The following is a 17,495-nucleotide window of genomic DNA, read 5'->3' on the forward strand; positions in this document are numbered from 1 at the left end:
TCCACTTTGAGAAAAGGAGGGCATAGATGGCATAGATATATCAGAAAGACATGGTAAAGTAGAACAGGCTTCCAATCACCACCTTTTCATTGATGTCTTTATTTTTAATGCTGACAATCACCTTTGTGTTAGTTTATTTATGGTATGAAAGTTTGTTTTAGAAAATATTATTTCTTTTTTTTTTAAGATTTTGTTTATTTATTCATGAAAGACATAGAGGCAGAGACATAGGTAGAGAGAGAAGCAGGCTCCATGCGGGGAGCCCAATGTGGGACTTGATCCAGTGACCACAGGATCACGCCCTAAGCCAAGGGCAGGCGCTCAACCGCTGAGCCACCCAGGCGTCCCTAGAAGATACTCTTTCTACTCAGTGGACTGAAAACAAAAGTAAATATTTTCTACAGTGAAACAATCATAAAATGATTACAGTAAGAGTGCCATTATTAGAAATAATGTGAAAATGCTAAATTCAAACATAGTATTACTAAAATAGTTTTGGTAATAAATACTTCTCTCATGGCCAAAGTGGGGGGAAGAAACACCTGACTATTTTCTCCTTACCTTTGAGATGGATTCATTTCTGCTTTCATGGCCTAGGTCCCAGGCACTTGCTTCAGAGAGATAAATCCCACACCCAGTCACAGGGGAATGGGCAACCTCTGCTGATCCAAATGGTCTGCACTTCCTTCACTGGGAGTGGGCTGTATTTGGAATCACTTCTGGTTTACTTTATGCTTCTGGGGCTGATAAGATTCTAGCAAGGAAAAAGGAGGCTATTTACATATGTGGATTTCCCTTCTGTAAAGTGTTAAATCTATAAGCATCTTTTATTGCATCCTTTTCTCAAAATGGCCAAAGAGTAAAAAATAAACAAACAAGCAAACAGAAAATGAACAGTTTAAGAGAGGAAAAAACACAACGAAAGGGTGTGACTGTGTGTTATCTATTCTTACAAGGGCACTGAGGGAGTTGGGTGTGCAGAGGGTTCTGTGCTAGGTGCTGTGGCCCACCCTTAGGAAAGAAGGAAAGCCCTCTGGCACCTTCCACAAAGTGAGGAGATAAGATATATGCAACTGTAGTGGTTGAAACATTGGCAGAGAATGTGTGATTAAATGCTAGGTGCCAAATGAACACTCGCATGTGCATGCAAGCATATACTTTAAGAGGGAGAGCAAAGCAGCCCGGAGTCACAATGAAAAGAGCAAACACTAGATGGTTACCATGAACTCTTCTAAATGCTTTGCATATATGATTAGTTTAATCTTTTCAATAGTCTTTTGAGGTCCTATTGTGATCCCAGGATATAGGAAGCACAAAAGGTGAGGTAACACAGGCCAGCTCCATGTTAGAGCCCATGTTAGGCCCAGAGTGGTTGCTCTACCTCTTCTCTGTGCTGTGGAGTGACTTCCCCCAGGAGTGGGAAAGAGGAAGGGAGCCTCTCTGTCTCAGAGGATATAGCTAGAGAGAAGACAAGGAAGCCCTTTTTAGTAGTAAGAGTTGAAGTTTCAATCCAGGAAGCACAGTAAGTCTTGTATTTCTTATTACAGAAAGATTACAGGTTTAGTATTAAGAAGAGGAGGTTTGCATAGGCACATGGAGTGAGGCAGGGGGCAAAACCCCCTTGTCTTCCTGCTCAGAGGTGGGATGCTGAAGCACCCTAACGTGGTTATCCCTCACTTTCTGTTTGGTGCCTGGGAGGAAGGGGGCAGGGCATAACAGACATTTGAACTACAGGAGGCAAGAGGCAGGTGAGCCTAGCTTCTTTCCCTCCAGAGGTCTGAGACTTGATTTTCTCTTTATCTGTTATTAGAAATATGTCTGTACACCCAACTTATTTTGCAGAAGAAATTGAAGCCCAGATGGGCTGTATGTATTAGCCACTTAGTTCTGGAGCCAGGGCTAAAATCTGATTCCCTTAAGTCTTCATTCCAAGGTGTTTCTACTGCTACCTGTGCATCTTACCATTAGTGGCTATTATGCAAATTAACTGCCCTGTGTTCATTTTTTATTAGTCTTTTCCTTCTTGAGAGTTCATATGTCATAATAATAATGTAAGACTTTATTCTAGCTGATTTCTAATGTTAATACAAATTATTTAACAAACAGGTTGTTATTGCTACATTGTCAGGCATTTATGTAATCTCAAATTATATAAAATATTTCTCTGTACTAGTTTTCTATTATAGCATGGCAAATTACCACAAACTACCTGGCTTAAAGCAATGCCCACTGTTAAACACATTGTTCTGTGGCCAGAGGTCTGGCAGGTTTTGCTGTCAGCCAGGTATCAATGGCTGAGCTGTCCTCTGGAAGCCCCAGAGAAGCACCTGCTCCCAGGCTCATTCAGTTTGTCCCAGGATTCAAGATACAGGTAGTTGTAGGACTGAGGTACTTGTTTTCTTGCTGGCTGTTAGTTGGGAGTCATTCTCCGCTACTAGAGGCCCGTCTCTGGTGGCAGGTGGCCCCCCTCCATCTTCACAGCCAGCAATGGCCCACCAAATACTTCTATGCTTTGAGTCTCTCTGACTTCCCCTTCTGCTGGAAGTAGGAAGTAGAGAAAATTCTACTTTTAAAGAGCTAAGCAGGAGATTAGAATCCAAGCTGAAGGAGCAGTAAGAGACCTTAGTTTTGTCTGGTCCCAGGAATTCAGCTAGATAGCTATTAAATCATTCTGAACACCTGAGAACTCAACTGGATATCTAAGAAAAGAATAGCTGCAACTCTCCAAACAGAAAAGTGACCACTTTATGCAAGTTAGGAGGTGCAGAGAAGTGAATCTGAGGGATATATGGGAAGATAAGCTATGGGTGGTGGAAGGGGAGTGATATAGCAGCGGAGCACAAAATCCAAAGTTTTAGAAATCTGCTCTGGTGATGGAAGTCCCTGCCTGAAAGGTGCTCAGGTGGTAACGGGTAACGTGGGGCAGAATCCTGGGTGGGACAGTGTGGACTCAAGATCCTCAGGGTCACAGGAAGGGCAGGGGTGCCTGAATGTGGCAGAGTTCCCAGGCATCAGAGCAGGGAAGCCAGCTGTAATCAGGGAGCCCAAGAGTGGGCTTTCAGCTCAGGATTGCCATAAACTGTGAACCCGGGCACAGTAGGTGACTCCTTTCCATGCAGGCCCAACAATTGGCAGACCCAGGGAGATCTTCCTTCCTCCCCCAGGAAGCACACTACAGGAGTCTGCAGGGTTTGGGGTCATGTCAAAACAGGGTCACGTAAAAGAGATAGAAATGCTCAGTCACAGGGTGCGTGAGCGCAGTGTGGACAGAGAACAGGGAGACAGGAGTGATTGCTTTTTCCTGAGGGTACACTGTGGAGTGGAGCCCTGAGCTTTCAGCTCCCAGGTGGAGATTGGAAGGCTGTCATCTACACTCTGGTCTTCTAAAGCTCCATGGAAAGCCTTCTGGAAACAGAAGGCACAAAGAGCAATCTAGACAAGATTACTTAGCTTGGCCCCCTGGCAAGGATAGTGCAATTCCACCTGAGGCAAAGACAGGAGAATCAATGCAACAGGCCCCTCCTCCAGAAGATTAGCAACAAAGATCCAGCCAAGACCAAGGTTATCAGTCATTAAGAGCTGCAAAACTACAGTGCAAGGGGAAGATAGCATATAGAATTCATGGCTTTTTTCCCCCATGATTCTTTAGTCTTTAAATTTTAATTTTTTTCTCCTTCTTTTTTCAACCAAATTCTTACTTTATCAACTCTTTTTTTAATTTTCCTTTTTAAGGTTACATTATATCTTTTCATTGAGTTTTATATATATTATATATATATATATATAACATATATATATATATATATTTTTTTTTTATTTCTTTACAATTTTGGGATGCACTTTCTTCTAACAGACCAAATTATACCCGGAATCTGGTATATGGCTCTGTTCTCTTCATTTGTCTGATCATATTTGCATTTTTTTCTTTTTCTTTTTCATCTTTTTCTATTCTTTGTTTTCTTTTTACTGTTTTATTAAAAATATTTATAAAGTTTCATCTTTACACTTAATTATATCCTTTCAAGGTATGTAATTTTATTTTTTATATACATGGTTTTATTTCTTTACAATTCTGAGATGTACTTTCTTCTAACAAACTGACCAAAACAAACAAACAAACAAAAAAAACAAAACCAAAAGCAAACTGACCAAAATACACTCAGGATATAGTGTATTGCTTTGTTCTGTTCTGCTTACATTCATTTTTATCTTTTGTTTTTTATTTGTCTTTTAATTTTCATTTTTACAGTTATATTCTATCCTTTCATTGTATTTAATTTTTTCTGTACATGTATAAGTTTTGCTTTTGTTACAATTTTGGGATCTAGTTTTCTAACAATGAGACCAAAATACACACAGGATCCAGAGCATTGTTCTATTCTGTTCACCTGTCTGATTATAATTTCTCTTTTTAAGTTTTTTTTCAGTTTTGAGTCTCTTCTTCTGATTTGTTTTATGTATATTTCACTGGGGTGATTGTTGCCATTTTTGTGTTTTGTTCTCTTGTTCACCTATTCTTCCCTGAACAGAATTAAGCAAGATGGAAAAATCACCACAAAAAAGATAACAAGAGACAATACTGACTGTATGGGACCTAATCAGTATGTACATAAATAAAATATTGGAACTAGAGTTCAGAGTAACCATTATAAAGATACTAGCTGTGCTTGAAAAAAGCATAGAAAACACTATAGGTTCCCTTCTTTGAGAAATAAAAGAGCTAAAATCTAATCAAGTTGAAATAAAAAAGGCTATTAATGAGATGCAATAAAAAATGGAGGCTCTTACTGCTAGGATAGGCAGAAAAGGGAATTAGTGATATAGAAGACAAAAAATGAAAATGATGGAGAATGAAGAAGCTGAGAAAAAGAGAGATAAACAACTACTGGATCATAAGGGAGGAGTTTAGTGATACTATAAAGCAAAACAATATTAGAATAATTGGTATCCCAGAAGAAAAGAAAAGAGAGGGGGGCAGAAGGTATATTGGAGCAATTTAGAGTGGAGCTTCCCTAATCTGGAGAAGGAAACAGGCATCCAAGTCGAGGAGGCACAGAGAACCTCCTCAAAATCAATAAAAATGGGTCAACAACTGACATATAATAATGAAACTTGCAAATATCAGAGACAAAGAGAAAATCCTAAAAGCAGCTCAGGACAAGAAGTCCATTAATCTACAAAGGTAGAAATATTAGACTGGCAGCCACAGAGACTTGGCAGGCCAGAAAGGACTGGCATGATGTATTCAAGGTGCATAATGAGAAAAATATGCAACCAAGAATACTTTATCCAGCTGGGATGTCATTCAAAATAGAAGGAAAGACGGAGCTTCTAGGACAAACGGAAACTAGAATTTGCGATCACCAAACCAGCCTTACAAGAAATATTATTGAAAGGGATCCTGTAAGCAAAGAGAGATCCCCAAAATAACATAGACTGGAAAGGAACAGAGACAATATACAGAAACAAAGACTTTACAGGTAATACAGTGGCACTAAAGTCACATTTTCAGTAGTTGATCTGATTGTAAAGGGGCTAACTGCTACATTCAAAAGACATAGGATATCAGATCTGATTTAAAAAAAAAAGCAAGACCTATCAATATGCTCTTTGCAAGAGACTCATTGTAGACCCAAAGACCTCCAGATTTAAACTGACAGAATGGAAACCATTTATGTGCAACTGGACATCAAAAGAAAGCTGGCATGGCAATCCTTATATCAGATAAATTCGATTTAAAACCAAACATAGTACTAAGAGATGAGAAAGAACACTATATCATAATCAAAAGGTCTATCCAACAAGAAGATCTAACAATTGTAAATATTTATGCCCCTAACATGAGAGTGGCTAAGTATATAAGCCAATTAATAACAAAATTAAAGAAATACATCAATAATAATAATAATACAATAATAGTAGAAGACTAACAGCCCACTCACTGCAATGGACAGATGATAAACAGAAGATTGACAAGTAAACAAAGGTTTTGAATGACACTGGACCAGATTGACTTCACAGATCTTTTCAGAACATTCCATCCTAAAGCAATGGAATACACATTCTTCTTGAGTGCACGTGGAACATTCCCCAGAATAGATCGCATGCTGGGTCACAAATCAGGTCTCAACCAGTACCAAAAGATTTGGATCATTCCCTACATATTTTCAGCCTGCAGTGCTTCAAAACTGGAATTCAATTACAAGAGGAAATTTGGAAAGAACTCAAATACATGGAGGTCAAAGAGCATCCTACTAAAGAATGAATGGGTCAACCAGGAAATTAAAGAAAAAATTTTTAAAATTCATGGAAACAAATGAAAATGAAACACAACTGTTCAAAACTTTTGGGATGCAGCAAAGGTGGTCCTAAATGGGAAGTATATAGCAATACAAGACTTCCTCAGGAAATAAGAAAAATCTCAAATACACAATCTAACCTTACACCTCAGGAACTGGAGAAAGAACAACAAATAAAGCCTCAACCCAGCAGGAGAAGAGAAATAATAAAGATTAGAGAAGAAATCAATGAAATAGGGGCCAAAAGAAGAGAACAGATCAATGAAACTAAGAGCTGGATCTTTGAAAGAATTAATAAGATCAATAAATCCCTGGCCAAACTTACCAACAGAAAACAGAATGGTCCCAAATAAATAAAATCATGAATGAAAGAGGAAAGATCACAAATAACACTGAAGAAATATAATTATAAGAACATATTATGAGCAACTATATGACAACAAATTAAGTAATCTGGAAGAAATGGATGCATTCCTGGAGACATATAAACAACCAAAACTAAAACAGGAAGAAATAGAAGTCCTGAACAGACCCATAACCAGCAAGGATATTGAAGCAGGAGTCAAAAATCTTCGAACAAACAAGAGTCGAAGGCTCTCCAGGGGAATTCTACCAAATATTTAAAGAAGAATTGATACCCATTCTTCTGAAGCTGTTTCAAAAAATAGAAATGGAATGAAAACTTCCAAAATCTTTCTATGAGGCCAGCATTACCTTGATCCTAAAACCAAACAAAGACACCACCAAAAGGTGAATTACAGACCAGTATTACTAATGAGCATGGATGCAAAAATCTCACCAAAATACTAGCCAATAGGATCCAATAGTACATTAAAAGGATTATTCACCGTGATCAAGTGGAATTTATTCCTGGGCTGCAGGAGTGGTTCAACAGCCTCAAATTAATCAAGATGTTATGCTACATTAATAAAAGAAAGGACAAGAACCATATGATCCTCTCAGTAGTTGCAGAAAAAGCATTCAACAAAATACAGCATCCATTCTTGATTAAAATTCTTCACAGTGTAGGGATAGAGGGAACATACCTTAATATCATAAAAGCCATATAAGAAAAGCCACAGTGAATATTATTCTCAATGGGGAGAAACTAAGAGCTTTTCCCCTAAGGTCAGGGACATGGCAAGGATGTCCGCTCTCACCAATACTGTTCAACATAGTACTGGAAGTCCTAGCCTCAGCAATCAAACAACAAAAAGAAATAAAATGCATCCAAATTGGCAAAGAAGCCAAACTCTGACTCTGCAGATGGCAGGATATGCTATATGGAAAACACAAAAACCTCCACTGCAAAATGGCTAGGACTCATACAGGAATCCAGCAAAATAGGATATAAAATCAATGCACAGAAATTAATTGCATTTGTATAAACTAACAATGAGACTGAAGAAAGAGAAATTAAGGAGTTGATCCCATTACAATTGCACTAAAACCTGTAAGATACCTAGGAATAAACCTAACCAAAGAGGCAAAGGATCTATACTCAGAAAACTGTAGAACACTCATGAAAGAAATTGAGGAAGACACAAAGAAATGGAAAAATGTTCCTTGCTCATGGATTGAAAGAACAAATAATTGTTAAAATATCTATGCTACTAGAGCAATCTATCCATTCAATATGCAACCTCTATCAAAATTCCATCAACATATTTCACAGAGTTGGAACAAATAATCCTAAAATATATGGAACTAGAAAAGACCCCAAATAGCGAGGAATGTTGAAAAAGAAAACCAAAGCTGGGGGCATCACAATGCCTAACTTCAAGCTGTATTACAAAGCTGTAATCATCAGGAGAGTACAGTACTGTCACAAAAACAAACAAGTAGATCAATGGAACAGAATAGAGAACCCAGAAATGGACCCTCAACCCTACGGTCAACTAATCTTTGACAAAGCAGGGAAGACTATCCACTGGGAAAAAGACAGTCTTTTCAATAAATAGTATTGGGAAAGTTGGACAGCCTCATGTGGAAGAATGTAACTTGACCATTTCTTCACACCATGCACAAAAATAGACTCAAAATGGATGAAATACCTAAATGCAAGACAGGAATCCATGAAAATCCAAGACAGCACAAACAGCAACCTTCGTAACCTCGGCCTCAACCTCTTAGACACATTGCCAAAGGCAAGGGAAACAAAGGCAAGAATGAACTATTCGAACTACTCCAAAGGTAGAGTAGGTTGAACAGCACAACTCTATATTCCTAAAATTCGTTGGTATGATGAATGAAAGTCAACAAGACTTAACAACAGATAATCAATTTATTAAAAAGGTTGATTAAAAAAATAATAAAATTAAAAAATTAAAAAAAAAAAGGGTTGATTGAAGCATCTGTGATGGTGACTACAACCTCAACTCCATGCTCAATACTGATGGAGGCACTCTGCTTAACAATCTCAGAAGGACTGTGCAAATCAATGAGTCGCTTGTGGATCATCCGAAAATAATCCCAAATCTCAGAACCTTCACCACAAGGAGTCTTTCTCGTAATGATTCTCAGAGGCTTGGTAGGCATCTGCACTGGTCCTTTCACTTTGAGATTCTTTTCCTTCACAACTCTGATCAAGTCAGCACATACCTTTTCCGAAGATTTTATGTTGCGGCTGTTAGAGTAATGCTAATTCTGTGAATCGCCACCTCCGGTTCCATGGGTGTCTTCCCGGTGTCTTTAATGCCATGGCTTCAGTACGGCTTCCTGACCGAGGCTCCTTAGCGAGAGCGGACAGCAGTGAGTCCGGAGCAGGAGCAGGGAGTCCTAGGCTCCGGCTCTGGCTGCCACCAGGCCTTCCTCAAAGAGCCATAAGAGACTCTTAATCACAGGAAACAAACTGAGGGTCCCTGGAGGGGAGGGGTGGGTGGATTGCAGTAACTGGGTGATGGGCATTAGGGAGGGCACCTGAGGTAATGAGCGCTCGGGGTTATATAAGATTGATGAATTACTGACCTATACCTCTGAAATCAATAATACATTATTAATTGAATTTAAATTTATAAAAGTGCTCATGTGATTCCATCAGGCCTGCCCAGACAATCTCACTTTGATTAATTCTGAGTAAACTGATTAATAACTTTAACTCCATCTGAAAAATTCCTTTTTCATTTGTAAGATGATACAATCATAAGCATGATATATCATCATATTCCAAGTCTCATCCCTGGAGAATAGATCCAGGGACATTTTTTTTTTTAAGATTTTCTTTATTTACCCATGAGACACACACACACAGAGGCATAGACGCAGGCTCCATGCAGGAAGCCCGATATGGGACTCAACCCCAGGACCCTGGGATCACGCCCTGAGCCAAGGGAAGATTCTCAACCACTGAGCCACCCAGGTGTCCCAGTGGGGTGACATCTTATAATTCTGTCCGTCATGCCCTCCCAAGTCTGTATTTCTGCTGTACTATATCATTCATCAGGTATATATTCAAATATATGTACACATATGTATATGGTCTTAAAATATTATATTAGCACATCATATGTTTCTCGATAAGATTTTATATGAATATATAATAGGAAGTTAATAAACTACTTTTAAATGCTCAATGGTTTTAGGATACCAACTGATGTTATTGTTCCATTTATCTTATACAGAATGCATGCTTGTATGTTGCAATAAAGCAATCTAAAAATGTATAGATTAGTAGCAACTTTATGATGTGTGGAAATCTGTAATATATACTCATACATGGAAACAGAAAATTTGAGAGCAATGTTTATAAAATCCATTTGAATACAGATATACTTGATATATGTTCCTACTAAATTTTTTAAAGGAGAAATTAGTGAGATAGAAAAATATTTTTTATTCATTTTACAATATATTAGCAATGTCATGAAAACTATGCTCATGAATCAACTATTACTAAACTCTAAAGGGTAAACTATATTACTATTTAGCAATCTAATTTTCATTTCTTTAGAAGTTTGCAGAAATATGTTGTCCTGACAAAATACACAAAAGTAATTTATTTAGTTGTTAGGAGAAACTATTATTGTTTCTCTAAATGACTGAGTTGTAAGAAAGTTCCAGCTGCAAATATGCAAATGCCATGGTTACCCCATGAATTGGACTTCTGTAATATCTGGAATTCCAAGAAAATAACAACAGGCAAGACATTAGGGGTAAATGTTTGCAATATGTTGCCTAAAAACACTCTGGAAATAAACTATAGTGTTTTTGTATAGCAAATGGGGAAAATCTTTTATTTTACATCTGGCATATTGAGTTTAACCATTTCCAGGATTAAAGGCATTTTTGAACCCTTCAAAATATAGAAAATTTCTTAAGTTTATCTCAAAAATATTGGCTATCAGCCGTGTGTCTTCAGCTGTTACTTTCAATTCAATGACACATTTCATCCAGATTTTTCTTTGTAGCATCATTATGTTCAAAAAGTACGTTTTCAGTTTTCCATTAAAAATACAAACAGGTTTCCATGGCAAAATTTCTGAAATCTGATCTCTATTATAGATCAAATGCTTCAGATTGTGCTTCCAACCCTAAAAATATTTCCCGAAATATACAAGAAATACTAGAACTTTCACCTGTATAAAAGAATGTTGGAACCCAGGAGATTTACTCATTTTTAAATAAAGAGCCACTAACATTGTTTTGAGCACTCATTAAGGACTAGGCTATACTAGTTCAATCCTCATCGTAATTATACAGGGTAAGGCATCATTATTTCCCACCCTGTGCAAGCTAAGATGGTACTGTTGGATCTGTACCAAAAGGGATTCAAAATTGAATCTTCATGAGTCCAGAACACCAAATTTTAACCACTGTTACCTACTGCCACTCTTTATGAATCATCAGTTCCTACTGGGAGCGCCCTCTTCTTGATTTCAGAGTTACTCTCCTCCAGAGCCCTACTCTTCCCCATAAGAGGCACAGGCACTGTCCTTAAACGGGGGTCCCTCCTACCAGGATGTGTATTCTCAGGAACTCTAATCTGAGAACTCACTTCTGAATGAGTTTTCAGCTGAAAGGGGAACTAAAATGTGAACAGTTGGCTGATAGTTGGAGACTACTGTACCTTTATCTTTAAAAGCAGATAAGGTTTACCAAAGGAATATAGTAGTGATTTTAGAGTGCCTGGTTCTTAGAATATGGTTGCATCCTGATTCTGCAGGATCCATTAATCCATCAGGCAGGTTTTTTTTTTTTTAATTTTTTTTTTTATTTATTTATGATAGTCACACAGAGAGAGAGAGAGAGAGGCAGAGACATAGGTAGAGGGAGAAGCAGGCTCCATGCCGGGAGCCCGACGTGGAACTCGATCCTGGGTCTCCAGGATCGCGCCCTGGTCCAAAGGCAGGCGCTAAACCGCTGCGCCACCCAGGGATCCCAATCAGGCAGGTTTTTATTCAATTTCTCATTTACTGTTTGGTTTATTGAAGTCCACGAAAATGGACTTTGTCCCGAATGCCAATACCTGCTGACTTTCAGATTGTACAGCCTCACCTTTCTGACTTTGCTTTGTTTGTGTTCCCTATTTTTGGCCGATTCTCTGCTTTGGTAATCACTGGTGTCTTTGCCCTTTAGCTTTAGTCCTGCTGCTGCCATATGGAGAGCCTGGTGATTGGCAGCTTTTGTAGACAGAGGCAGCACCTGGGGGCTCAGAAGACCATTTTCATCACATAGTAACTCAATGGGGAGCTGGAACTTGGCAGCCAAGAAGGAGGCAGTGAATTTCAAAATGGTGGGATTATTTTTCAAAAGATCTTTCACAACCATTTGGAAATCTTTGTATTTGAAAAGGGCTGGGATAGAAGACTCTTCACTGTGTGTATATGTATGTGTGGAATGTGTGTTTACCACTAGAGTCAGAAGGAAAGAAGACGCTTTTCAAACCCTCTTGGCTTTATTTTCCCTTTCCATTGTTAACAGTAGAACTACATCTAACAGGCATTTCTTAAAACCATGTGTCATTTATGTTCTTAAGTAAGCACGCTTGTTTCATTATAAACTAAATGCATATTTACTACAAGAGATCTTGTAAAATGCAGAATATTCAAACATAAAGAATCAAACCTAAACCAAAATCCCAAAACTCGAGAACATTGTCTTGCTAACATTTGCTATATTTCCATTTAGTACTGACTGATCGGGAAATTATTATCTTTTAAAACATATATTTTCTTAAGTTTCCCAGCCACTACATGGCACATGTGAACACTGGATGAAAGTCTAGTATTCTTTGTGTGTTGCTGCTTCCAATGACATCAAGAGAACCAAGAAACTTGTGGTACTCAATAGAAAAGCATCATACTTAAAGAATGTGATTCTAATTTTTAAATTAATTAAAAGAGATTGATAGAGCATTTATATGCTTTATTTGCACTATCTTTTGGGTATCTCATATTAACCTTTTGCAGATTAAAATGTCCAAATATACAGTAACATATGCCATCATTTAGTGTCATCTGATTTCAAAAATTGGGTCAAATAAAATTATATGGCTTTTAAATTTCAAACGCATTTATTTAATATAAAGAGGTTGAAGAAAATTGGGATAGCCTTTAGTCAAACTGTCTGTGTTTAGACACCTCAATAATAGCCTCCCCCAGACTTAACCCATGACCAATCCCGACTCAGCATCTCCATATCCCTCTAGCCATATTTTCTTTCTTGCTAAGTGATGATGCCATTGTTCTGGTAATCCAGATCTGAAATTTGGGAGTAACCTTTGATATTCATTTATGTTCCTATATTCGATTGCTTATTAACTATAATTAATTTTACCTCTAATCTTCCAGACCATTCTTCTTTCTATCCATAGCTTTAATTTAGATTTTTGGGAAGTCTTATTTGGATCATGGAGATAATTACTGTATCAGGCAGCATCTGACAAGAAATAATGGCACACAAAAATTGGGCATTCTGAAGACAGTTCAATTCAGGGACTATTACAAAGGTTTGGGCAGGTGTAAGAAAATACACAGAAAAATACATCTCATTCCTAGCCTTATCCCATGACTTTGTCCCCCTGAAGGGGTAATGGGAGAGAGCAAATATTAGACATAGATTTGGACATACAAAGAGTCGTGTGGAGAGAGGCACTTAATGGGAACTGTGGTCCTTAGATGGAGGCTAGCAGTGCTCTGCAAATCTTAGGAAGGAAGCTGGAGAGTAGATACCTCGATTTTACTATCCTGTTTCCCTTCAGTATCTTACTGCTGCTCCCCATTGACTGAAGTCAGAGGACAAAGAAACCAGTTCCTATTGATCAGCACAGGGCCAGGTGGAAAAAGGCTAGAAGTGGGTCCCAGGGACAGAGAGAAAATATCCAGCCTCCTCTCACTGTCTTCCTCTATCTAGCTCCAATCTAAGCAAACAAGATAAAAGAACATAATATCAACAACATTGTTTTCATCCTGTTGTCAGATTGACACTTGTAAATGACATTATTCCTTTGGCTAAAGGGTTCCAGTGAGTCTCCAGTGCTTTCATCATAAGGAAGCTTGTAGCAGGGCTTGAGAGGTTCTTCATAATGTGCCTTTGTTTGCTCCAATCTTCATCCATCTTCTACTAGCTTCCTCTAATCTGCACACCTCCAGTGCCCTCTGGCAGTGACAGACATCCACAACAGTGTACTGTTCCCTGTAACACCTTCCTGACCCTCTTTGGCTTCTTTTACTTCTTGAGAGAATTCCCACCTGTCCTCCAAAACTCTATGCTCCCTCCTCCGGTAAACTTTCCTTGGCTTTATCTCTCCCCAAAATTGGTGTGGGTGTCTGACCCATACCATGGCTTTTTTCACATAAAAGTTTATAAGAAATTTGTAATTTCTTATTTGTCTGATTCCCTTGTTAGATTTTTGGGACTGTTGAAGGCAGAAGCTTTGTCTTATAACTGTGAAAACAGTCAGGTACATGAATGCTTGTTTAAAGCTATTTCAGTATTTATTATAAAGTATTTAAGGCTTCTTCAAAGGTGTAATAATGAACACTCTGTAACCATCATCCCAGTTAAGAAATTAACCAACAATAAACCTTATTGCATTCTCTTTTTTCACTACCAAAGGAACTAATATACTAAAATTACCATTTTTCATTTCCTTATATGTATTTATATCTCAAAGAGGGGTGGCATATATCCCCAGGTAATACATCATTTTTAAATGCTTAAACATTTTATTAAGTGCTATCACACTGTAGCTAATAATAAAGATGATGATGAGGCATCAACTACTAACCCCAAAACTTCAGATGACATTAAGAATTCTAAGATGACCTTTAATGGTGTGCACAATGACCTTTCATGTGCATAGTGGAGGGGGGAGCCCTATGTATCACTCTTGTGATTATTTATATTATGTGGCAAAAGTAAAAGGATCTTTTTTTACATTTAATTAAAGCCCTAAACAATTGACTTTTAGTTAATCAAAAGAGAAACTATTCTGAGTGGACCTGATATAATCTGGTGAACCTTTTCAAGGCAGCTCTATCTAAGCAGTAGATGTGCTCTCATACTACCAAGAAGAAGAAAAATAGTCACTGTGAACCTTCTGTGGAGAGGGTGGCATCCAGTCGTGAGGGCATTGGTCCTCCCACTGCAAGGAACTGAGTTCTGCTAACAATTTGAATGAGTTTGGAGGAGGACCTTAAGGTCCAGATGAAAACTCAACCAGCTGACCCCTTGATTTCAGCCTGCTGAAATGTTAGCAGGGGATCCAACAAAACTGTGACTAAATTCCTAACTCATGGAAACTGAGATAATAAATGGGTGCTGGTTTTAGTAACTGAATTTGTTATAAAGAAATAGAAAACTTGAACAGACCTTTCTTCTAATTAGTTTAGAGACACTTAAAATAGTTTGTATATTAAATGCTTTTTAGGAATATTTTGTAAAAAAGAAAAGGAAAGGTCTGTCTTTTTTTTTTTTTAATTTGCATTTATTTATGATAGTCACAAAGAGAGCGAGAGAGAGAGAGGCAGAGACACAGGCAGAGGGAGAAGCAGGCTCCATGCACCGGGAGCCCGATGTGGGATTCGATCCTGGGTCTCCAGGATCATGCCCTGGGCCAAAGGCAGGCGCCAAACCGCTGCGCCACCCAGGGATCCCAAGGTCTGTCTTTTAATGATTGGTAGTCCTGGATGCTGAATAATATTAGAATTAAAACTGCAAGCATTTAATAAATATAGTTATTTATTATTTATTTTTAAGTTTTAATTTAAATTCCAATTACTTAACATACATTATAATTTTAGTTTCAGATATGCAATACTGTGATGCAGCACTTGCATATAACACCTGGTGCTCATCACAAGTGCACTCCTTAATCCCCATCCCCTATTTTACCCATCCCCCAACCCACCTCTTCTCCTATAACCATCAGTTTGTTCTCTATAGTTAAGAGTCTGTTTCTTGGTTTGCCTCCCTCTCTCTTTTTTAAAAAATGGACAAGGGATCCCTGGGTGGCGCAGCAGTTTAGTGCCTGCCTTTGGCCCAGGGCGCGATCCTGGAGACCCGGGATCGAATCCCACATCGGGCTCCCGGTGCATGGAGCCTGCTTCTCCCTCTGCCTGTGTCTCTGCCTCTCTCTCTCTCTCTCTCTGTGTGACTATCATAAATTTAAAAAAAAATTAAAAAATAAAAATAAATAAATAAAAAATGGGCAAAAGACATGAATAGATATTTTTCCAAAGAAGATATACTGATGGTCAACATACATGAAAAGATGCTCAATTTCACTCATCATCAGGATAATGCAAATCAAAACCATGGTGAGATATCACCTCACACCTGTCAGAATGGCTGAAATCAACAACACAAGAAACAAACAGGTGCTGGTGAGGATTCAAGAGAAAGGGGAACACTCTTACACTGTTGGTAGAAATGCAAAGTGATGTAGCCACTGTGGAAAACAGCATGGAGGATCCTCAAAAAGTGAAAAATAGAACTAGCCTACAACCCAGCAAGTGTACTACTAGATATTTACCCAAAGAATACAAAAATACTAATTCAAAAGGATGCTTGCACTTTTATAGCAGCACTATCAACAGTACCCAACTATGGAAATAGCCCAAGTGTCCATTGACTGATGAATGGATAAAGAAGATATGGTGTATATATGTATACAAAGACACACACACACACACACACACACATATTGGAAGATTACTCAACCATAAAAAAAATGAAATCTTGACATTTGCAATTACATGGATGAGATTAAAGACTATAATGCTAAGTGAATCAGAGAAAGACAAATACTGTATGATTCTACTCCTATTTGGAATTTAAGAAACAAAACAAACCAACAAAGGGTTTTTTGATTAGTGATTCAGTTTCTTTGCTGGTAATCAGTCTGTTCAAGTTTTCTGTTTCTTCCTGTTTCAGTGTTAGTAGTTTATGTTTCTAGGAATTTATCCATTTCTTCCAGGTTGTCCAATTTACTGGCATACAGGTTTTCATAATATTCTCTTATAACTGTTGTATTTCTGTAGTGTTGGTTGTTTTTTCTCCTCACTCATTTTTTATTTTATTTGGCTCCTTTCTCTTTTCTTCCTGATAAGTCTGGCCAAGGGTTTGCCAATATTTTTTTTTTTTTTTTTTTTTTATGATAGTCACACAGAGAGAAAGAGAGAGAGGCAGAGACACAGGCAGAGGGAGAAGCAGGCTCCATGCACCAGGAGCCCGATGTGGGATTCGATCCCGGGTCTCCAGGATCGCGCCCCGGGCCAAAGGCAGGCGCCAAACCGCTGCGCCACCCAGGGATCCCGGGTTTGCCAATTTAAAAAATTTTTACAAAGACCAGCTCCTGGTTTCGTTGATTTGTTCTATTGTTTTTAAAATTTCTATATTATTTATTTCTGCTCTAATCTTATTATTTCCTTCCTTTTGCTGGCTTTAAGTTTTGTTTGTTGTTCTTTTACTAAGCAATGTTTATAGGCATACATTTGTTATTTTTCTTTGTTTTAAAAGGCATTGTGCTTTTTCTAGGTAAATATTTATAGGTATAAATATTTGCAATTGTTATATCTTACTGAATTGTCCCTTTTATGATTATATAATGCCTTTCTTTATCTCTTTTTAAAATCTAGTTTGTCTGTTATAAGATTTGCTACTCTTTTTTTTAACATCCATTTAGTTGCATGATAAATTTTTCTCCATCCCCTCACTTTCAATCTACAGGTGTCTTTAGGGTTATATGAGTCTCTT

The 17,495-nt window shown here is 37.9% G+C and overlaps 1 protein-coding gene and 1 pseudogene across 10 annotated transcripts in view; one reads left to right on the top strand and one right to left on the bottom strand.

Moving 5' to 3' along the window:
- Positions 1 to 17,495, top strand: part of PXDNL (peroxidasin like) — a 429,362-nt gene that overhangs the window by 175,795 nt on the left and 236,072 nt on the right. The window lies entirely within an intron of this gene.
- On the bottom strand, positions 8,625 to 12,065 carry LOC144300131 (small ribosomal subunit protein uS10 pseudogene; annotated as a pseudogene).

The sequence above is a fragment of the Canis aureus genome, chromosome 28, assembly GCF_053574225.1.
Source record: "Canis aureus isolate CA01 chromosome 28, VMU_Caureus_v.1.0, whole genome shotgun sequence".
Lineage (NCBI taxonomy): Eukaryota > Metazoa > Chordata > Mammalia > Carnivora > Canidae > Canis > Canis aureus.